The sequence below is a fragment of the Oncorhynchus keta genome, chromosome 21 (genome assembly GCF_023373465.1).
Source record: "Oncorhynchus keta strain PuntledgeMale-10-30-2019 chromosome 21, Oket_V2, whole genome shotgun sequence".
NCBI lineage: Eukaryota > Metazoa > Chordata > Actinopteri > Salmoniformes > Salmonidae > Oncorhynchus > Oncorhynchus keta.
In genome coordinates, this window is record NC_068441.1 from 20,411,953 (window position 1) to 20,435,820 (window position 23,868).

Consider the following 23,868-nt stretch of genomic DNA (forward strand, 5'->3'; position numbering starts at 1 on the left):
AATCATCTACAGAGGAAAACTAGACTATCAATCACATTCATTGCTAATGGATCAATTAGTGTAATCAACAAGGACATAATCCACTACCATATCCCTCCAGATATGTACCCCTGTCTCTCAACAGCTCTAAGTCAGGACAGCTCGAACATACAGTAAATATCTGTACAGTACAGTCTGTTTATGCTGTATTAGCCAGTCATATGATGTCTGACCATTTAATGAATAACATCACTCTAAATGTTTCCATACCAGACAATGCCATACATTCACTGTCTGTTAACAAGGAGCTACCCCAGGGCTCTAAAACAGGGGGGAAGAGAGGACAACTGGATCACCAGTCACACACACACCAGACATATATTAGATGTGTTTAGTACCATCTATGGTGTTCACATCATGTAAACATAAACAAGTGACTTTAATAAAAACATGCCACTAGGATGAACGATCTTATTAATTTAGTGAATGACTAGCAAAGTAGCCAGTCTTTCAACATAAGAACATGTCTTTAGGCATCTTTAGAGTAGATAAGGGAAGGGCCCTATTCAATCATATTAATGTTGACTTCAGGATAAGACAAAAACAACATATTTACAGTTTGAAACTAAAAAGGAATCTCAAGTGCAAGTTACTGTTACTGCCTTTTCCTCTATGTGGTTTAGATTGAATAACGCCATGCATAAGGAGGCAGTGGAGAATGGGTGGGGAGAGGTTTGGGGAGAAGGGAGGGGTAGGGTGGATGAGCATCAGATCAACCCCCACCAGGCCCAAACCTTGGGCCGAGGAGCGTAACCATGGTTACCATTGGGGAAGTCATGTGGGAGTCATGTGGTCCTGTTGTTGTGTGGTGGTCATGTGAGCAGCCTTTCGAAGGAAACACCCTCAACCTCGCCCACCTCCACACCATTCCTTCCTCCACCTCCCACCCACCTGTCTCTCAATTAGGAAAGCCCCAGAGTTCGCCTTTCAGTAGTGTTAAAACTACTCTTGATCTGGTGTTATTCTACCTTCTGGGACGGTTCCTTTCAGAGAAATCAAAGTTGAGTCAATGTCAATAAAAGTGCAGCCGTGGCCTGATAGAAACACACTATCGTCTCATCCAGATGCACAATAAGAAGCCATGCCAGAGGCACCAACCAATCAAAGCAGACTTCTCATCCTTTCATCAGACACACAGCCCATATATGGGCATAGAGAGAGCGCGAGAGAGAAGAGGGGGGCGCATTGTGTGTGAGGTACAATAAGAAGGGCAGCTCCTATTGAGAAGGACTGAGGCCGCCTGTTGTCCGCTGCGTACATTTCAGTGCCTGAGGTGCACACACTGCTCGCTTTGTGCCCACTGGCTGGTCCACACTCACACACTTTTGACTCCAAGAGCGGTCTACTACAGCGTAACAGCAAAGCCTCAAACTACACACAGTGAACCAACACTCAACTTAGGAGCAAACTAAAACCACTACTGCTGCTATTAACACTACATGCCCTAATGCTATACCACGTTTACTTCTGCAAATACACTATATCAGAAACATGACTTGACCAAGAAAAAAAAACCTTGTCCACCACTACTACTACTACCACCAAAACAAAACACTGACAGGCCCTGTGCTCAAGCATGTTCTTTCCTGCAACTCTAGTCCATCCAATAACTCTAAAAGTACTTGTAAGACAACCCTCACCTCACTGAACATACCCATCCAACACACAGTGTATTTATACACCCTGACGAATGGGGTGATTACATCTCAAAATTCAATCGGCTCGGGTAGGAATGCTTGCCAGAGGGAGACAAGTGCCTCTGTGTCCACTCCAAAGTTTAGTTTAGCATTCGTTTAGCTTAGCATGCTAATCTTTCCTGCACATCTGTGATCTAGCGGAGCATCATGCTAGCATGCCTCGATGTGCTCTAGCGGGTTAAGGCTTAGCATATTAGCTAGCAAACCTTTATGTGACAGGCTTATGACAATTCTTTGCTTAGCTTAACGCTAATGCATGCCAACACTCAAGGACATACAGTTGAAGTCGGAAAATTACATAAACTGAGTTTAATGTATTTGGCTAAGGTGTATCACAATTCCTGACATTAAATCCTAGTAAGAATTACCTGTCTTAGGTCAGTTAGGATCACCACTTTATTTTAAGAATGTGAAATGTCAGAATAATAGTAAAGAGAATTATTTATTTCAGCTTTTATTTCTTTCATCACATTCCCAGTAGGTCAGAAGTTTACATACACTCAATTAGTATTTGGTAGCATTGCCTACAAAATGTTTAACTTGGGTCAAACGTTTCAGGTAGCCTTCCACAACCCTCCCACAATAAGTTGGGGGAATATTGGCCCATTCCTCCTTTCAGAGCTGCTGTAACTGTCAGGTTTCTAGGCCTCCTTGCTCGCACATGCTTTTTCAGTTCTGCCCACAAATTTTCTATAGGATTGAGGTCAGAACATTGTGCAAGCCACTCCAATACCTTGACTTTGTTGTCCTTAAGCCATTTTGCCACAACTTTGGAAGTATGCTTGGGGTCATTGTCCAATTGGAAGACCCATTTGCGACCAGGCTTTAACTTCCTGACTGATGTCTTGAGATGTTGCCTTCAATATATCCACATATTTTTCCTACCTCATGATGACATCTATTTTGTGAAGTGCACCAGTCCCTCCTGCAGCAAAGCACCGCCACAACATGATGCTGCCACCCCTGTGCTTCACGGATGGGATGGTGTTCTTCGGCTTGCAAGCCTCCTCCTTTATCCTCCAAACATAACAATGGTCATTATGGCCAAACAGTTCCATTTTTGTTTCATTGGACCAGAGGACATTTCTCAAAAAAGTATGATCTTTGTCCCCATGTGCAGTTGCCAACTGTAGTCTGGCATTTTAATGGCGGTTTTTGAGCAGTGACTTCTTCCTTGCTGAGCGGCCTTTCAGGTTATATCGATATAGGACTCGTTTTTACTGTGGATATAGATAATTTTGTACCCGTTTCCTCCAGCATCTTCACAGGGTCCTTTGCTGCTGTTCTGTGATTGATTTGCACCAAAGTACGTTAATCTTTAGGAGACAGAACACGTCTCCTTCCTGAGCGGTATGACAGCTGCGTGGTCCCATGGTGTTTATACTTGCATACTATTGTTTGTACAGTCTTGGCTGATTTCTTTTGATTTTCCCATTATATCAAGCAAAGAGGCACTGAGTTTGAAGATAGGCCTTGAAATGCATCCACAGGTACACCTCCAATTGACTCAAATGATGTCAATTAGAAGCTTCTAAAGCCATGACATAATTTTCTGGAATATTCCAAGCTGTTTAAAAAGGCACAGTCAGCTTAGTGTATGTAAACTTCTGACCCACTAGAATTGTGATACACTGAATTATAAGTGAATTATAAGTGATTATTATAAGTGAAAAATGACTTGTGTCCTAAACGACTTGCCAAAACTATAGTATGTTAACAAGGAATTTGTGGAGTGGTTGAAAAACCAGTTAATGACTCCAACCTAAGTGTTTGTAAACTTCTGATTTTAACTGCATGTTCCGTTCCAAATAGAGCCCTTGCTCCTACCCAAAAGTAAACAATTGGGAACATGACACTAAAATAGTGAAACTTTAAACAAGCAGAGGGCTGCGCGACATGCTTCAACAGTTTGTGTCTGGCTAAGCTTCCCCACTGGACACCTCCTGAGTCACTTCAGTGCTGCCAATGCATTCTTTCACTCTCTCTCAAACACACTCTGCTCTCTCAAACACACTCTGCTCTCTCAAACACACTCTGCTCTCTCAAACACACTCTGCTCTCTCAAACACACTCTGCTCTCTCAAACACACTCTGCTCTCTCAAACACACTCTGCTCTCTCAAACACACTCTGCTCTCTCAAACACACTCTGCTCTCTCAAACACACTCTGCTCTCTCAAACACACTCTGCTCTCTCAAACACACTCTGCTCTCTCAAACACACTCTGCTCTCTCAAACACACTCTGCTCTCTCAAACACACTCTGCTCTCTCAAACACACTCTGCTCTCTCAAACACACTCTGCTCTCTCAAACACACTCTGCTCTCTCAAACACACTCTGCTCTCTCAAACACACTCTGCTCTCTCAAACACACTCTGCTCTCTCAAACACACTCTGCTCTCTCAAACACACTCTGCTCTCTCAAACACACTCTGCTCTCTCAAACACACTCTGCTCTCTCAAACACACTCTGCTCTCTCAAACACACTCTGCTCTCTCAAACACACTCTGCTCTCTCAAACACACTCTGCTCTCTCAAACACACTCTGCTCTCTCAAACACACTCTGCTCACACCGCCATGATGACACTGGTTTATTCCACTCCTTATTTTGCCGAAGTAGCAGCTATTCTTCCTGTGGTCCACACAAAAACAGATGACACAAAAAATTACAAAACACTTAAGACACGTTCACACACACACTTTAAATACAACGATATATAACAAATACAACTAAAGAATAGTGTGTGTAGATTATGAGTGTTATAGTGTGATAGAGTGGGCCTGTGTGTGTGTGTGTGTGTGTGTGTGTGTGTGTGTGTGTGTGTGTGTGTGTGTGTGTGTGTGTGTGTGTGTGTGTGTGTGTGATTTCACAGTCCCTACTTTGCCATGAGCTGTTGTTTCATCCATTTGTTTTATGTAATACTGTGCATTGCCAAAACACTATATAAAGCCACTACATGTAACCGAACAAAGGGGTTTCAATTCAAAGTACTACATAGTTTTTTTATGATCCTGATAAACTTAATAAAATGAAAATATGAATATTTCCTATGTGTATGAGGGAGTGTGGACAAATATGTACTTTATCACATATTTTGTCAATGTCGGAAAATCCAGTCTTTTTAGTCTGAAATTCTCCATGTTATTCAGGACATCACAGGTATTATTATTCAACTAGACCCAGGTCATCTCCTCCTAGGTATTGTTCCTGTGGATACACTCCAATCCTCTCCACTTACTTCTGGCGCTGACAGAGATGGCCATCTCGCTTCGCGTTCCTAGGAAACTATGCAGTATTTCACTTTTTTTGTTATTTCTTCCATTGTTTCCCCAGGAAATCTTAGGTTTTATTACATACAGTCGGGAGGAACTATTGGATATAAGAGCAAGGTCAACTCACCAACATTACGAACAGGAATACGACTTTACCGAAGCGGATCCTTTGTTTGGTCCACCACCGAGGACAATAGATCGGATCCCAGCCGGCAAACCAAAACAACAGCACCGAAGAAGGGGCGAAAGGAGTGGTCTTCTGGTCAGTCTCCGTAGACGGGCACATCGCGCACATCCATTTTTGTTGCTCAATTTTGTTGCTCCCAGCCTATAGATAGAAACTAAAACAGGAAGCGCCCGTGCTCAGATCTGTTCAACGCTGGTCCGACCAATCGTATTCCACGCTTCAAGATTGCTTTGATAACATGGACTGTTCCGTATAGCGTTTTATTTTACCTTTATTTAACTAGGCAAGTCAGTTAAGAACAAATTATTATTTTCAATGATGGCCTAGGAACAGTGGGTTAACTGCCTGTTCAGGGGCAGAACGACAGATTTGTACCTTGTCAGCTCGGGGATTTGATCTTGCAACCTTTCGGCTGCTAGTCCAACGCTCTAGGCTCTAGGCTACCCTGCCGCCCCAGTTCATTAGCAAGTGAATTGGTGATGTTGTAACGACAGCGTCTATTAAAACATTCCCCAACCAGAAACCGTGGATTGATGGCAGCATTCCTCGCAAAACTGAAAGCGCGAACCACTGCTTTTAATCTGGGCAAGGTGACCGGAAACATGACCAAATACAAAGAGTGTAGCTATTCCCTCCGCAAGGCAATCAAACAAGCTAAGCGTCAGTATAGAGACAAAGTATGGTCGAAATTCAATGGCTCAGACACGAGAGGTATGTGGCAGGGTCTACAATCAATCACGGACTACAAAAGGAAAACCAGCCGCGTCGCAGACCACGATGTCGTCTTGCTCCCAGACAAACTAAACAACTTCTTTGCTCGCTTTGAGGACAATACAGTGCCACTGACACGGCCCGCTACCAAAACTTGCGGGCTCTCCTTCACTGCAGCCAACGTTAGGTTAGATTACTTGTTAGATATTACTGCATGGTCGGAACTAGAAGCACAAGTATTTCGCTACACTCGCATTAACATCTGCTAATCATGTGTATGTGACAAATAAAATGTGATTTTAAATTGATAGATCATCTTTAAGCAGCAGCAAGGAAATGTAACAAAATGCTGGAAAATGAAAATGTACCCTCTAAAGATGTGTGGTTAGGTCTATGCGAGGAACTTGCTGACGTGGAGAGAATTACTTCAATCTTGTAACAGACAGCATATGAAAGTGTCTGGTCAGAGTTTGACATATCGTATGGGTCTTATTCTGTAATTCATGGGATTTTTGTTTATCTGTTGTTTTTGAGTGGCTTAATCAAAATTGTATACTTATTCAAACTCTTGAAATAGTTGCTCTATACAGCCAAAATGTACCCTTAACATGTGACTAACTACGCTCCTTAGTAAAGACAGTAAAGATAAGTTGTGTATGTATGGTACATGTTCTTTATGTGATCGTTAATAAAAATGTCTGTTTAAAAGAAAAATACTGTGCATTCCCGTGAATTTGTTTTGGACATGGAGACTGTGAAGAGACCCCTGGTGGCATGTCTTGTGGGGTATGTATGGGTGTCTGAGCTGTATGTTATCTGATTATGCAGACAATCTGGAATTTTCATCACAGTAATAGTTCTCATAAAAACTAGAAGGGAATCAGTTCATCTCTCGTAAACCCTCAACCAGGAAAAGCTGGCATGCATGTTCTTGATGTTAGTTCTGTGTGTGAAGTTGAGGGCAAGATGTGCTGTTCTGTTCAGAGCCAGCTGCATCTATCTTTGCTGCACTTGACCATATTACTAGACAGTAATCAAGGCAGGGGCAAGACCAGAGCCTGAACAACTAGTACAGTTGATTTGTGTAAAAACACACTCATAGGGCCCTACACACCAACACTCACTCCATCATTTGCTCACTCACACACACCTTTACACTGTCGACACACACGCACATACATGCTGCTGCTACTCTGTTTATCATACACTGTATATCCTGATAACTAGTCACCTTACCCACCACTATCACTCCAGTATCACTCCAGTATCACTCCAGTCCAATATCCCTGCATGTTGTAGAGAGCTCCAAGGTCCTTGGCGTCCATATCACTAACAAACTATTATGGTCCAAACACACCAAGTACAGTCGTGAAGAGGGCATGGGCATGGGTCCTCAGATCCTCAAAAAGTTCTACAGCTGCACCATCGACTGGTTGCATCACCGCTTGGTATGGCAACTGCTCGGCACGCCGCTGCTACTCACCGTTTATGATCTACAGTTGTAGCCAAAAGTTCTGAGAATGATACAAATACTAATTTTCAAAGTCTGCTGCCTCAGTTTGTATGATGGCAATTTGCATATACTCCAGAATGTTATGAAGGGTGATCAGATTAATTAAAGTCCCTCTTTGCCATGCAAATTAACTGAATCCCCCAAAAACATTTCCACTGCATTACAGCCCTGCCACAAAAGGACCAGCTGACATCATGTCAGTGATTCTCTCATTAACTCAAGTGTGAGTGTTGATGAGGACAAGGCTGGAGTTCACTCTGTCATGCTGATTGAGTTCGAATAACAGACTGGAAGCTTCAAAAAGGAGGGTGGTGCTTGGAATCATTGTTCTTCCTCTGTCAACCATGGTTACCTGCAAGGAAACAAGTGCCATCATTGCTTTGCGCAAAAAGGGCTTCACAGGCAAGGATATTGCTGCCAGTAACATTGCACCTAAATCAACCATTTTTCAAATCATCAACAACTTCAAGGAGACAGTTAAATTGTTGTGAAGAAGGCTTCAGGCCACCCAAGAAAGTCCAGCAAGCGGCAGGACCATCGCCTGCAGTTGTTTCAACTGCGGGATCGGGGCACCACTAGTACAGAGGTTGCTCAGGCATGGCAGCAGGCAGGCGTGAGTGCATCTGCACTAGAGGTCTACCGATTAATCGGAAGGGACGATTTTAAGTTTTCATAACAATCGGAAATCGGTACTTTTGGGCGGTGATTTGCCGATTATTATTATTATATTTTTTTATACCTTTATTTACCTAGGCAAGTCAGTTAAGAACACATTCTTATTTTCAATGACGGCCTAGGAACGGTGGGTTAACAGCCTTGTTCAGGGGCAGAACGACAGATTTTCACCTTGTCAGCTCGGGGGATCCAATCTTGCAATCTTACAGTTAACTAGTCCAACTCAATAACAACCTGCCTCTCTCTCATTGCACTCCACAAGGAGATTGCCTGTTACGCGAATGCAGTAAGCCAAGGTAAGTTGCTAGTTAGCATTAAACTTATCTTAGAAAAAACAATCAATCATAATCACTAGCTAACGACACATTGTTGATGATATTACTAGATATTATCTAGCGTGTCCTGCTTTGCATATAATCTGACTGAGCATACAAGTATCTGACTGAGCGGTGGTAGGCAGAAGCAGGCGCGTAAACATTCATTCAAACAGCACTTTCGTGCGTTTTGCCAGCAGCTCTTCGTTGTGTGTCAAGCATTGTGCTGTTTATGACTTCAAGCCTATCAACTCCCGAGATGAGGCTGGTGGAAGTGAAATGGCTAGCTAGTTAGCGTGCACTAACTAGAGGGACGGAAGCTATACTGTTTCACTGGCAATACTAAAGTGCCTATAAGAACATCCAATAGTCAAAGGTTAATGAAATGCAAATGGTAGAGGGAAATAGTCCTATAATTCTTATAATAACTACAACATAAAACTTCTTACCTGGGAATATTGAAGATGTTAAAAGGAACCACCAGCTTTCAAATGTTCTCATGTTCTGAGCTAGGAACTGAAACGTTAGCTTTCTTACATAGCACATATTGCACTTTTACTTTCTTCTCCAACACTTTGTTTTGCATTATTTAAACCATATTACAAATTGAACATGTTTCATTATTTACTTGAGGCTAAATTGATTTTATTGATGTAATATATTAAGTTAAAATAAGTGTTCATTCAGTATTGTTGTAATTGTCATTATTACACACATATATATATATATATATAAAAAAAATGTATATATATATATAATTATTATTTTTTATTTTTTAAATATATATACATGCATTTAGTATTATTATTAGTATTATTATTATTAATTATATACATATTTTTTTTTTGTTTTTTATATATATATATATATATATTTATTTATTTATGTATTTAAAAAAAAAAGTTTTTATTTTATTTATTTATGTATTTATTTTTTTAAATCGGCCGATTAATCGGAAGCTGCTTTTTTGGTCCTCCAATAATCGGTATCGGTGTTGAAAAATCATAAATCGGTCGACCTCTAATCTGCACACAAAGTGAGGCAAAGACTTTTGGAGGATGGCCTGGTGTCAAGAAGGGCAGCAAAGAAGCCACTCCTCTCCAGGAAAAACATCAGGGACAGACTGATATTCTGCAAAAGGTACAGGGATTGGACTGCTGAGGACAGGGGTAAAGTCATTTTCTCTGATGAATGTTTGGGGCATCCGGAAAAAAGCTTGTGCGGAGAAAACAAGGTGAGCGCTATCATCAGTTGTGTCATGCAAACAGTAAAGCATCCTGAGACCATTCATGTGTGGGGTTGCTTCTCAGCCAAGGGAGTGGGCTCACTCACAATTTTGCCTAAGAACACAGCCTTGAATAACGCAACTTCTCCCAACCATCCAGGAACAGTTTGGTGACGAACAATGCCTTTTCCAGCATGATGGAGCACCTTGCCATAAGGCAAAAGTGATAACTAAGTTGCTCGGGGAACAAAACATCAATATTTTGGGTCCATGGCCAGGAAGCTCCCCAGCCTTAATCCCACTGAGAACTTGTGATCAATCCTCAAGAGGTGGGTGGACAAACAAAAACCCACAAATTCATACAAACTCCAAGCATTGATTATGCAAGAATGGGCTGCCATCAGTCAGGATGTGGCCCCAAAGTTAATTGACAGCATGCCAGGGCAGATTGCAGAGGTCTTGAAAAATAAGGGTCAACACTGCAAATACGGACTCTTTGCATCAACTTCATGTAATTGTCAATAAAAGCCGTTGACACTTATGAAACGCTTGTAATTATACTTCAGTATTCCATAGTAACATCTGACAAAAATTAATATTTGTGTCATTCAAAACTTTTGGCCACGACTGTATGGATATTCACTTTACCCCTACCTACAGTACATGTTACCTTGATTACCTCAACTAATCTGTATCCCTGCACATAGACTCGGTAGCGGTAAACCCCGAATACATTTTTTTAAGCAAATATTTTTTTACTTAAAAAAAAGGCTGCATTGTTGGTTAAGGGCTTGTAGGTAAGTAAGCATTTGACAGTATTGTAGTATTTGGCACGTGACAAATAACACTTAAATTAACATTGTAAATATGGTACTGGAACTGACTGACCCTGTATATAATCAAATCAAATGCGCCGAAAACAACAGGTGTAGACCTTACTGTTAAATGCTTAACCAACGATGCAGTTAAGAAAATAGAGTTAAGAAAATATTTACTAAATAAAATAGAGTAAAGAAAATGACAAAAATAAACTAAATCCTGCATCCTGTTTTCATTGATCATCTTTGAGATGTTTGTTTTTTTTCAACTTGATTGGAGACCACCTGTGGTAAATACAGTTGATTGGACATGATTTGGAAAGGCACACACACCTGTCTATATAAATGTAGCACAGTTGACAGTGCATGTCAGCGCAAAAACCAAGCCATGAGGTCGAAGGAATTGTCCGTAGAGCTCCGAAACAGGATTGTGTCGAGGCACATATCTGGGGAAGGGTACCAAAACATTTCTACAACATTGAAGGTCCCCAAGAACACAGTGGCCTCCATCATTCTTAAATGGAAGAAGTTTGGAACCACCAAGAGCAGAGCTGGCCGTCCGGCCAAACTGAGCAATCTGGGGAGAAGGGCCTTGGTCAGGGAGGTGACCAAGAACCTGATGGTCACTGACAGAGCTCTTGAGTTCATCTGTGGAGATTGGAGAACCTTCCAGAAGGGCAACCATCTCTGCAGCACTCCACCAATCAGGACTTTACAGTGAAGAGGCGACTCTGGGATGCTGGCCTTCTAGGCAGTTGCAAAGAAAAAGCCATATCTCAGACTGACCAATAAAAAAAAAGATTAAGATAGACAAAAGAACAGACACTGGACAGAGGAAATTTGCCTAGAAGGTCAGCACCCCAGAGAAGACTCTTCCCTGTTGACGTTGAGACTGGTGTTTTGCAAGTACTATTTAATGAAGCTGCCAGTTGAGGACTTGAGGCATCTTAGGGATAGGCGTCCCGTCAACGGGACAGTTGTAAATTATGCAGCACCTTGTCACGATCGCAGATTTTAGAGAAGCAACAAATGTCGGTACATAAGTGTCTAATATAGTCTGAAAGCTTAAATTATTTGTTGTATATCTGCACTGCCCAATTTACAGTGGCTATTACTGTGATAAAATGCCATGCTATTGTTTGATAGCTCCTAACTGTAACTGCGTTCTTCGTTTGTCGAAAGAGAGTCGGACCGAAATGCAGCGTGGTGGTTACTCATGTCTTTAATAAAGAATAGCGATACAAGAAAATAACTATAAATAATGCAAAACAAACGGAACGTGAAACCTAATTACAGCCTATCTGGTGAACACTACACAGAGACAGGAACAATCACCCACGAAATACACAGTGAAACACCGGCTACCTAAATACGGTTCCCCATCAGAGACAACAAAAATCACCTGACTCTGATTGAGAACCACCTCAGGCAGCCAAGCCTATACTAGACACACCCCTAATCAACCACAATCCCAATGCCTACAAAAACCCCAATACGACAATACAATAAACCCATGTCACACCCTGGCCTGAACAAATAATTAAAGAAAACACAAAATACTAAGACCAAGGCGTGACACTAACAAAACTTTTCACTGCGATAGGTTTGATAAATTCACCTCTGGAGGTGAAATGTGTGCTTACATTCTGAAATCTTGCTCCGATTTATCATCCAAAGGGTCCCAGGGATAACATGTCGTTTATTTAGATAAAAACCTTTTTCATATCCTTAAAAAGGTCCATATAGCATGAACAAATTTTTTTATTTCCACTCATTCAATTTGCAAAGAAAGGAATCTCTAAAAATCTAACCATAAACGTTGTTTCAACCAGTCAAATCATGTTCGTATTTATTCCTCAGAGATCCTAGAATGTAACCAGACTTCACTATATCATTAGGGGTGTAGCATATCCTATAGGACACCAAATTTGGTCAGAGAGCGACGCCTTCATTGCACGCCGAAGACGCGGGCGGTCTTCACTTGATCGACTAACTGACGAATAAGCACCAATCGGGATCAAACAAAGCTAGCTAGATAACCAATGAGCTGGGCTTTACGGAGGTATCAGGAAACCCCATATGTCGCAAAATGTAGCTGCTAACCTTGTGCGACAGCAAGCCTTTTCCTTTTGGACAAAAGTGATAAGAATATGGCGAGTTACGAAAACTGTGTTCTGCAAATGTTGAATTTATGTGGCTACTAATACTGGACAAGCTAAATCAAAATCCAAGTATACAGACTTGACCATATTCTTGCAGGAAAATGTAATGTGAATGTAAATGTCTCCTTCACGATTTGCCCAAATGTACCTAGGTGACACTAAATGTCATGTAGCTCGCTCATACCTCAAGTTATCCGTCTGAAACTTTGCACATACACTGCCAGAGTGTCTGGCTAGATGTGGGACCTGTGGTAGAAAAAAAAACGGTTGTTTTTTCTTTGTATTTTCTATTACCAGATCTATTGTGTTATATTCTCCTGCATTCAATTCACATTTCCACAACCTTCAAAGTGTTTCCTTTCAAATGCTACCAAGAATATGCATATCCTTGCTTCAGGGCCTAGAGCTACAGGCAGTTAGATTTGGGCACACTCCATCACTCAGACATCATTTACAAACAAATAATTTGTTTAGTGAGTCTGCCAGATCAGAGGCAGTAGGGATGACCAGGGATGTTTTCTTGATAAGTGTGTGAATTGGATTTTCCTGTCAAAATGTAACGAGTACTTTTGGGTGTCAGGGAAAATGTATGCTGTAAAAAGTACATGATTTTCTTTCGGAATATAGTGAAGTAAAAGTTGCCAAAAATATAAAATAGTAAAGTAAAGTACAGATACAACCCCCCCCCCCCATACTTAGGAATTACTTTAAAGTATTTTTTACTTTACACCACTGCATTCACTAAACCCTAACCCTCAACTAAATCTTGTAAATTGCCTGGAGTAACCCTGGATTGTAAACTGTCATGGTCAAAACATACTGATACAACAGTAGCTAAGATGGCGAGAAGTCTGCCCATAATAAAGCGCTGCTCTGCCTTTAACAACACTATCAACAAGGCAGGTCCTACAGGCCCTAGTTTTGTTTGCACCTGGACTACTGTTCAGTCGTGTGGTCAGGTGCCACAAAGAGGGACAGGAAAATTACAATTGGCTCAGAACAGGGCAGCACGGCTGTTAGGGAGCTAACAATGATTTGCATGTCAATCTCTCATGGCTCAAAGTGGAGGAGAGTGATTTCATCACTACTTGTTTATGTAAGAAGTGTTGACAAGCTGAATGCACTGGGCTGTCTTTAATTAAGGGGACACTATTTTTAAGTTTAATAACGTTCCCAAAGTAAACGGCCTATTTCTCAGGACCAGATGCTATAATATGCATAAAATTGGCGGATTAGGATAGAAAACACTCCTATGCATGCCTATCCTCCATTTAAAAGGGATATCAACCAGATTCCTTTTTCTCTGGCTTCCCTAAGGTGTCAACAGTCCTTAGACATAGTTTCAGGCTTTTATTTAGAAAAATTTGCATGAAAGATCACATTGCGTAAGTGGATAGGTGGGGGCTCTCAGAGTGAGTTTTTGCGCTACAGAGTAAAGCCACCATTGTAGGTTTTTCAATAACAGGGGGAGGAACACACTGTTGATATATTATCAAATATATATTTCAAAACCTGAGGAATGATTATAAAAAATGTTTGACATGTTTCTGTGGACATAATGAAGACTATTAGGAATTTCCGTCTGCCTTGTCGTGACCGCTCTTTCCTGTGGATTTCTGAACATAACGCGACAAACAAACGTCGGTATTTTGGGTATAAAAATAACATTTGTTGTGTAACTGGGAGTCTCGTGAGTGAAAACATCTGAAGATCAAACTGTTAATTTGATTGCTTTTCTGATTTTCGTGACCAAGCTTCCTGATGCTAAGGTGTACATGATGTTATGCTATCGATAAACTTACAAACGCTTGGATTGCTTTCGCTGTAAAGCATAATTTCAAAATCTGAGATGACAGGTGGATTAACAAAAGGCTCAGCTGTGTTTTGCAATATTGCACTTGTGATTTCATGAATATGAATATTTTTTTGTAATATTATTTGACTATTGAGCTATGCTATTCAGCGGTTGCTGACAAATGATCCCGCGACAGGGATGGGTCGTGTCAAGAAGTTTTAAACTACTAACACACATGCATACCCCACAAGACATACCAGCAGAAGTCTCTTCACAATCCTAAAGTCCAGAATAGACTATGGGAAACGCACAGTGCTATATTAGAGCCATGCCTACATGGAACTCTATTCCACATCAGGTAACTGAAAAACAGCCCCAAAGCATGATTTCTCCACCCCCATGCTTCACAGTGGGTACGGTGTTCTTTGGATGAAACTCAGCATTCTTTGTCCTTCTTTGTCCTCCAAACACGATGAGATGACATTCTCCCAATCTTCTTCTGGATCATCCAAATGCTCTCTAGCAAAATTCAGACGGGCCTGGACATTTACTGGCTTAAGCAGGGGGACACGTCTGGCACTGCAGGATTTGAGTCCCTGGCGGCGTAGTATGTTACTGATGGTAGGTTTTGTTACTTTGGTCCCAGCTCTCTGCAGGTCATTCACTAGGTCCCCCCGTGTGGTTCTGGGATTTTTGCTCACCGTTCTTGTGATCATTTTGACCCCAGGGGTGAGATCTTGCGTGGAGCCCCAGATCGAGGGAGATTATCAGTGGTCTTGTATGTCTTCCATTTCCTAATAATTGCTCCCACAGTTGATTTCTTCAAACCAAGCTGCTTACCTATTGCAGATTCAGTCTTCCCAGCCTGGTGCAGGTCTACAATTTTGTTTCTGGTGTCCTTTGACAGCTCTTTGGTCTTGGCCATAGTAGAGTTTGGAGTGTGACTGTTTGAGGTTGTGGACAGGTGTCTTTTATACTGATAACAAGTTCAAACAGGTGCCATTAATACAGGTAACGAGTGGAGGACAGAGGAGCCTCTTAAAGAAGAAGTTACAGGTCTGTGAGAGCCAGAAATCTTGCTTGTTTGTAGGTGACCAAATACTTATTTTCCACCATAATTTGCAAATAAATTCATAAAAAATCCTACAGTGATTTTCTGGATTATTTTCCCTCATTTTCTCTGTCATAGTTGAGAGGCCTGTAATTTTTATCACTTCATCTTTTAAAGTGGGAGAACTTGCACAAATCAGTGGCTGACTAAATACTTTTTTGCCCCTGTGTATGTAGTGGTGTAATGTTGTATGATGTACTATTTTATCTTTTGGCAGCAGCTAAATGGGGATCCCTAATAAATACAGTCTCATTTCCACATCTCACTTAGTGACACACTGTTACCGGCAGCAGGTTCTCCCACTAAGCCCTCCAATTGCCTGGCATACACTTGGTTTCGCAGGCATCTGTGACGCGGTGGGAGCACAAAGCGGCCATTGTGTGCCAGACACTGATGTCACAGCGGCTCAGCTTCAAAGCTCTCTTTATATTGGATAATAACAACAGAACCCTGTGAGTTCGTATTTAGAATTTGTCGTCGCACATTGAGATTCATGGTAGCAAGTACGATTCACAAATGTGCAATTAAATTTCGCAAAATTGTGTTTGAAATGTAACAACGGTAGCAAACTTGACATTTGAATACATTCAATAAGATTTGAAAGCATCATTTATTTTCAGAATTATTACTTGTCCATTTACGACTATGAATATTCTGCTGTGAATCAAAACTACACTTAATTTTCTTTTAGCTGTGCACACTGAGTTCCGTCACATTACCAAGATATTTGTAAGTTTGTAGAAAGATATTTACTAGTAAAACAAATGGTTTGAGCAGCTTGGGGTGTAGGACCTTTTACTTCTGACCAATCAGCCAAAACCACAGTATAAAAATGCTGCAAACATTGGCTGAAATGTTCCAATCAATCAAATCTCAGGAAGTACCTTGGAGGAAAAGTATTAACGCTACTCTGGCCCAAAGTACTAGAATTAAACTATTTCATGTGTACATCGATTTGTTTTGTGAAAAGGCATGACAATAGTTTAACTTGTGAAATACAAAATGTTATAATTCAGAACTAAATTAACAGTAGCTAATGCTAGCTAGCTGGCTTCTGACATTCAACCCATGATAAGTGTTTATCAACTCACTAGCTTCATCAGGCGGCTATAGATGCGAGGGGAAAACAAATCATAATATTTTCTAGTTAACCATCTATTTGATAAAGTTGCTATACATGCATTTAGCAAGCTCGCTAAATTGACACTTGTTCTTGGAGTTTATTGACAAGGTTAGATAGAAATAGATCCACACGTTATTCTCTATCATACAGAATTGTAAGCTTGGAACTTGGGAAGCTCATTCAATAGTACAGAAGTGGGTGATTTATGTCCCAGGGTACTGAACTGTGTGCACGTTTTTGATCAATTTAGACCACAGTTAGTTGAATGAGGTGTTAGGGAAGTGCTGGTACAAAATCCTGTACACTCCTGTGTATATAAAAACGTTTATTTTTATTTTTTTACTTGTGGCTGTCATGACTTCAATTGACTAAATACAGGTACCATTATTTGTGTTAAATCTATGCAGGTTTGTCATCAGATTTACAGGAGCCTGGTGGAGATGGTGCCTTCAGAAAGTATTCAGATCCCTTTACTTATTCCACAACTTGTGTTCCAGCCCCAATTGAAAATAGATTAAATCCATTTCTCTTTCACCCAACTAAACACAATACCCCATAATGACAAAGTATAAACATGTTTTTAGACATTTTTGCAAATGTATTGATGATGAAATCTAATTTACATAACTATTCACACCCCTGTGTCAATACATGTTAGAATCATCTTTGGCAGAAATGACAGATGTGAGTCTTTCTGGGTAAGTCTAAGAGTTCAGCACACCTGGATTGTACAATATTTGCAAATTCTTTTTCAAATTCTTCAAGCTCTCAAGTTAGTTGTTGATCATTGTTGACAGCCATCTTCAAGTCTTGCCATAGATTTTCAAGCAAATTTAAGTTGAAACTAACCAGGTTATTCAGGAGGATTCACGGTCTTCTTGGTAAGCAACTCCAGTGCATGCCTGGCCTTGTGTTTTAGGTTATTGTCCTGCTGAAAGATGAATTCCTCTCCCAGTGTCTAGTGGAAAGCAGACTGAACCAGGTTTTCCTCTAGGATTTTTCCTGTGCTTCGCTGTATTCCATTTCTTTTCATCCTTAAAAACTCCCTAGTCCTTGCCAATGAGAAGCATACCCATAACATGATGCAGCCACCACCATGCTTGAAAATAGGAAGAGTGGTACTCCATGGTGTGTTGTGTTTGCCCAAAACAGAACACTTTGTACTCAGGAAAAAGTTAAGTGTCTTTGTCATGTTTTTTGAAGTTTTACTTTAGTGCCTTATTGCAAACAGGATGCATGTTTTGGAATATTTTTTATTCTGTACATGCTTCTTTCTTTTCACTCTGTCATTTAGGTTAGTATTGTGGAATAACTACAATGTTTTGATCCATCCTAAGTTCTCCTATCACAGCCATTAAAACTAACGGTTTTAAAGTCACCTTTGGCCTCATGGTGAAATCCCTTAGCAGATCCTGAGTTAGGAAGGATGCCTGTATCTTTGTAGTGACTGGGTGTATTGATACACAATGCAAAGTGTATTTGATAACTGCACCATGCTCTTAGGGATACTCAATGTCTCTTTTTTTAACCCATCTACCAATAGGTGCCCTTATTCGCAAGGCATTGGAAAACCTCCCTGGTTTTTGTGGTCGAGTCCGTTTGAAATTCACTGCTCGACTAAAAATGACCTTACAGATAATTGTGTGTGAGGGGTACAGAGATTAACATGATTTTTTGAATAAGTACCTAAACACCATCATGCAATGTATGTGAATTGTTGAGAACATTTTAAATCCTGAACTTATTTAGGCTATAACAAAAGGGTTGAATACTTGACTAAAGGGATTTCAGCTTTTCATTTGTAAATATTTCTAAAAACATAATTCCGCTTTTACATTAATGGGTAGTGTGTAGGCTAGTGACACAACAACATTTGACCCGTTTTATATTCAGGCTGTAGCACAGCAAAATTTGGAAAATGTCAAGGGGTGTGACTACTTTCTGAAGGGACTGTAGATACAACCATACTCCAAGGCAGGAGTCCTGCAGGACATTTCCCTGCATCCAGGTTAAAGCCTGCTACCAGCAGGAACATGGAGCACTCCATGTCACTAAGTCATGCATATTTTAGAAATAGATTTACAATACTCCACTCTCATGAGCAGTGGAAAAGCCCTACGCATCATGAACATGTGGTTTTCTCCTGGAGTCACTCCCTGTCAGAGAATCAGAGGGTTTGGCAGGAGGCCTTTGGCCAATGGGAGGTCGAGGGTGAGGGGCCGGGGGTTTAGGGAGAAAGAGTGAAGCTAGACATGACGAACCACAGAGTAAGGCTGCCTTTAAACCAAAATGCATGAAATGAATGTCCAACACAGTTGTTTGGTCATGAAAAAAAAAACTGTTCTGTGTTTTTTTAATTGGTTGAAGGATGGTCTTTGCAACTTTTCTGACAGACAACACAAGCCTCCCCCTGAACACACTCCTCCTTTCAAAAGCCATTGGGGCACTATGTCTTTTACACATCCATTTGTCTGATTGGAAGGCACCCTTATACTGTAGTCCTCAACAATATAGAACGCAGCATACACAGATGATTTCTGTATTTTCAAAGTTGCATATCTTTAAAACTTGAGTGCTGACATGCAAAACATTGCGACAATGGCAACAATGTTGAATGAAACAAATACTAAAGGATAGATTGTGTGTGGAATTGTCCTTTAACTCTTGCTCTCTGACAACTGGACTCAGTACCTCGATCCATATTTCTACAGGAGCTACAGAGAGAATATTCCAAGGACCTCCAGAGCCATCTGACCTGCGACATCTCCAGAGCAGAGAAGTTAGCACCACTGGTGGAAGTCATCTTTATGTACTGTAGAAACCTCCTTCGCTATAACAGTCTGTGTGATGACATATAGCATCCAGGGCCACTGGTTGAATTGGATTTACTGTGCTCACTCAAACTCATGCCATCTCTTCCCTCAGTCTCCCAGACAAACTAACATGTGTCCATCCCCAGCTGGGTCATGGCACCCTAGATTAGGGTTTCCAAAAACTCAGTCCTGTTACAAAACACTACCTTATTCATAATAGAAATGAGGAAAATGCCAACAACTTTTGTAACTTAAACCTCAAACAACATGCAGACTTTCTCCATCAAGACAACACTTGGTACCTATGACTCCAAAATTTAAACAAAAATCAATGCAAGTCTCATGTCCAGGGTGAATAGATTTTTATTCATGTACAACTAAACAAAAATATAAAACATGTAAATTGTTGGTCCCATGTTTCATGAGCTGAAATAAAATATCCAAGAAATGTTCCATGCGCACAAAAAATGTCTCAGATTGTGCACAAGTTTGTTTTGTTTACATCCCTGTTAGTGAGCATTTCTCCTTTGCCAAGATAATCCATCCAGAAGACAGGTGTGGCATATCAAGAAGCTGCTTAAAACAGCATGATAATTCCACAGCTGCACCTTGTGCTTGGGACAATAAAAGGCGAATCTAAAAAGTGCAGTAGTGCCACACAACGCCACAGACGTCTTAAGTTGAGTCAGCGTGCAATTGGCACGCTGACTGGAGGAAAGTCTATCAGAGTTGTTGCCAGATAAAATTATGTCAATTTCTCTACCATAAGCTGCCTCCAACATCATTTTAGAGAATTTGGCAGTATGTCCAACCGGCCTCACAACCATAGACCACATGTGACCACACCAACCCAGGACCTCCACATCTGGCTTCTTCACCTGTGGGACCAGCCACCTGGACAGCTGATGAAAATGTGAATTTGCACAACCTGTTAAATGACTCAGGGAAGCTCATATGCTCCCTCGTCATCCTCACCCAAAACAAAAATAGGTCCTGCCCCCAAAGACGCTCAAACCATTTTTTTTTACTTGCAAATTTCTTTCCTTCTACAAAATGTACAAAACTTTCTACAAACTTACAAATCTCTTGGTAATGTGACAAGTGACAGAATTCAGAGCACGCCTGGTAGTTGTTGGATGGGACTACCAGCTCTCTGTAACCTAGAGGGCAACCAGTGGGTCCATCTCCTCGATACCAGGTTTCTTGCAGGATGACAATGTCTGCATTACCGATTTCTTTGGTGAAGCCTGGATTCCTGCTCTTTAGGCCAAAGGCAGATGACCTCAGGCCTTGGATATTCCAGGATGATATAGTGAATGCTTTGTGTTCCATAAAGTGTCCAATGTTGTTGGTCGTGTGGTTTGGCCTTGGGCCAGTAAGTGTGAGCAGAGCCTGCTGAGCATCTGTTACATGCCATTGGCTTGGGCTAGTGTAAGAGTGGGGGTTGGGCCTGTTTGCCTGCTCACTGCCTGGGCATATGTGTTACTTCCATGTTGAGGCCCTCTTTGCGGGTTGGGGTGCATGGGGTGGGCAGGAAGGGCATAAGTCTGATCTGAGGGGGCCTAAATGGGGTGTGGGCATGGTTGATGTGGGGGGGGTGTTGATTGGTTGGGGTGAGGGTGTGGCCTGTGGTGCTGTGGTCTGGATGCAAGTCCTCTAGGCGTGGGTCCTCTATGTGTAGGTCCGGGGGGGGGGGGTCCCACAGGTCTGGGCAGGGTGTCTATTGATCTGTTAACCTGTGTGAAGTGTTGGGGCTACATTTGAGAGCGATGTCCTTTAGAGTCCGGGCACTGCTGCCTTGTAGAGGTGGACCTGGTCATAGAGGCTGTTCAAGGGCCAGGAAAACATTTGGTTGAGGCACAGTCACGGGAAATACTTGAGTTTACCCGCTGTATTGTGGCAGGGAGGAAGTCTAGTCGTAGCAGGGTGGAGATAACCACTTGTGCGTTGGGGAAAGTAGAAGATTTTTTTATTTTTTATTATTTTTTTAACCTTTAACCTTTATTTAACCAGGCAAGTCAGTTAAGAACAAATTCTTATTTTCAATGACGGCCTAGGAACTGCCTGTTCAGGGGCAGAACGACAGATTTGTACCTTGTCAGCTCGGGGGTTTGAACTTGCAACCTTCCAGTTACTAGTCCAACACTCTAACCACTAGGCTACCCTGCCGCACCAGGCTATCACTCCCTTCAGTGCTGTGGCCACCCTTTCCTGCTGTGCTCTCAGGTGGTTTGTACCGGTGTGTATTATTATGTGGCTGGGTGACTCTAGTTGGTCCTCAGACAGAAGGTCTAGGGCATGCTGGGTGTTTGGACACCAGAGTTTAGACACACTGTGCTTGGGGGGAAAGTTTTTTGGTGTTGTATACATTTCCCATTTGAGTCCATAAGGAGAACAATCCGTGTCTTGTGTATGTTCTCAGTGGGTGTGTGTGTGTGGGGGGAGGGGGGCACCTCTAGTGGGTTGTTCTCTGTCACACGCCATCCCACTCAACCTCTCCTCCAGCAATCTGATCCTCTCCTCTAGTGCTCTGTTCTTCTCCTGCTCCTTCTCCTGTTGAAGTTGTCTCACCACTGTCCAGAGTGCAGATATGTCTCTCTCCACCTCCAGCTCCCCGGGTCTGGTTAAGAGAGTGTTGTTGTGCTGGACTGTTGTCTGGGTCTGTGCTGACTAGAATGTAATCACCTGCTGTTCCAGCTCCACTTGCCTTACCTCTGTGTCTTTCTCTGTGTGTCTCTCAATTCAATTCAAGGGGCTTTATTGGCATGGGAAACATATGTTAACATTGCCAATGCAAGTGAGGTAGATATACAAATGTGAAATAAACAATAAAAATGTACAGTAAACATTACACATACAGAAGTTTCAAAACAATAAAGACATTACAAATGTCATATTATATATATATATACAGTGGGGCAAAAAAGTTTGAAAATTACAGGCCTCTCTCATCTTTTTAAGTGGGTGAACTTGCACAATTGGTGGCTGACTAAATACTTTTTTGCCCCACTGTATGTATGTATATAATGACATTTCACTTTTGTATATTATCTACCTCACTTGCTTTGGCAATGTTAACACGTTTCCCATGCCAATCAAGCCCATTTTGAGAGAAAAAAGAGAAAGAGATAGAGAGATGCAATCTGAGCCCTGCACTCTTCAATAGGGCCCAGGACCTGGGCCCTGGCAGTAAACCCCAAAAATACTAAAACAATGATTTTCCAGAGAAGATCCAGATCTCAGGGAATTAGATCAAAGTTCTCAATTGGTACAACATATATAGAGTACTGCACACACTACAATTACTTAGGTTTAAAAATAAGCTCAACTAGAGACATTAATGAGGCAGTGAATGAACAGAGATGCAGGACATTCTACACCATTAAAAAAACTCATTCAAATTGAAATACCTATTAAAATCTGGCTAAAACTAATTGAATATGTCATTGAACCAATTGCACTTTATGGCAGCGAGGTGTGGGGTCCACTTGCAAAACAAGATTTCGTCAAATGGGACAAACACCCCATTGAAACCCTGCATGCAGAGTTCTGTAAGATTCTCCTACATGTCCAGAGGAAAACTACAAACAATACATGCAGGGCAGAATTAGGCCAATATCCACTAATAATAAAAACTAAAAGTTTTGGAAACATCTAAAATACAGTGATTTCCTCTCATATCATTACCAAGCCCTAAAATGCCAAGAGCCGAGCAAATAAAAGAGTCCCCTCATCTAGCTGCTCCTGGGCTGAGTTCACAAACCTGTTCTACTGACACTGAAGCCTCAGGACCAGAACATCCAATCAATCAGAATAAACCAAATTACAACAGTCAAAACAAAACTACAGTGCGTATTGGGAAACACAAGCACAAAGCAAAATGCAGCGCTATCTGGCCCGAAATCGACAGTACACTATGGCTAAATATTTGACCATGGTTACTGATCAAAACTTTCGAAAAACTTTGATAAAGTACAGGCTCAGTGAGCACAGCCTTGCCATTGAGAAGGGTAGACACAGGAAAACCTGGCTCCCTGTTGAGGAAAGGCTGTGCAACCACTGCACAACAGCAGCACCTGAGACGGAGCTGCATTTCCTGACAATTTTTTATTTTATTTTTAATATATAAAACAAAACATTTCCCCAAATTTGAAACCCTTATTCAAGGCTTTAAAGACCTCTCTGATGAGGATAGGCTACCCGTCCTGTTGGGGGAGGACGCAAAGAGCTGTGGGTTGGCAGCGCACGACATTGCGACCTGCCATAAGATGAGGGACAGTGTCTGACAAACCAATCAACCTGCACATGTCCTCTACTGTATGCTTATTGTTGTTGTTCAATGTATGGTTATTTTGACCCTTGGTTATGGTTGTCCCGTTGACACTTTTGATTCTCATTTTTTATATTGT

General features: G+C 41.4%; 1 protein-coding gene across 5 annotated transcripts in view; it reads right to left on the minus strand.

The window, feature by feature from the left end:
* Nucleotides 1-23,868, minus strand: part of tfeb (transcription factor EB) — a 107,838-nt gene that overhangs the window by 42,682 nt on the left and 41,288 nt on the right. The window contains exon 3 of one of the 5 annotated variants that reach the window (XM_052473454.1): nucleotides 7,147-7,775. The exons of the other annotated variants lie outside the window; for them this stretch is intronic. The gene's annotated coding sequence lies outside the window, so the exon portion shown is untranslated. The remainder of the gene's footprint in view (nucleotides 1-7,146; nucleotides 7,776-23,868) is intronic. 5 annotated transcript variants of the gene reach the window in all.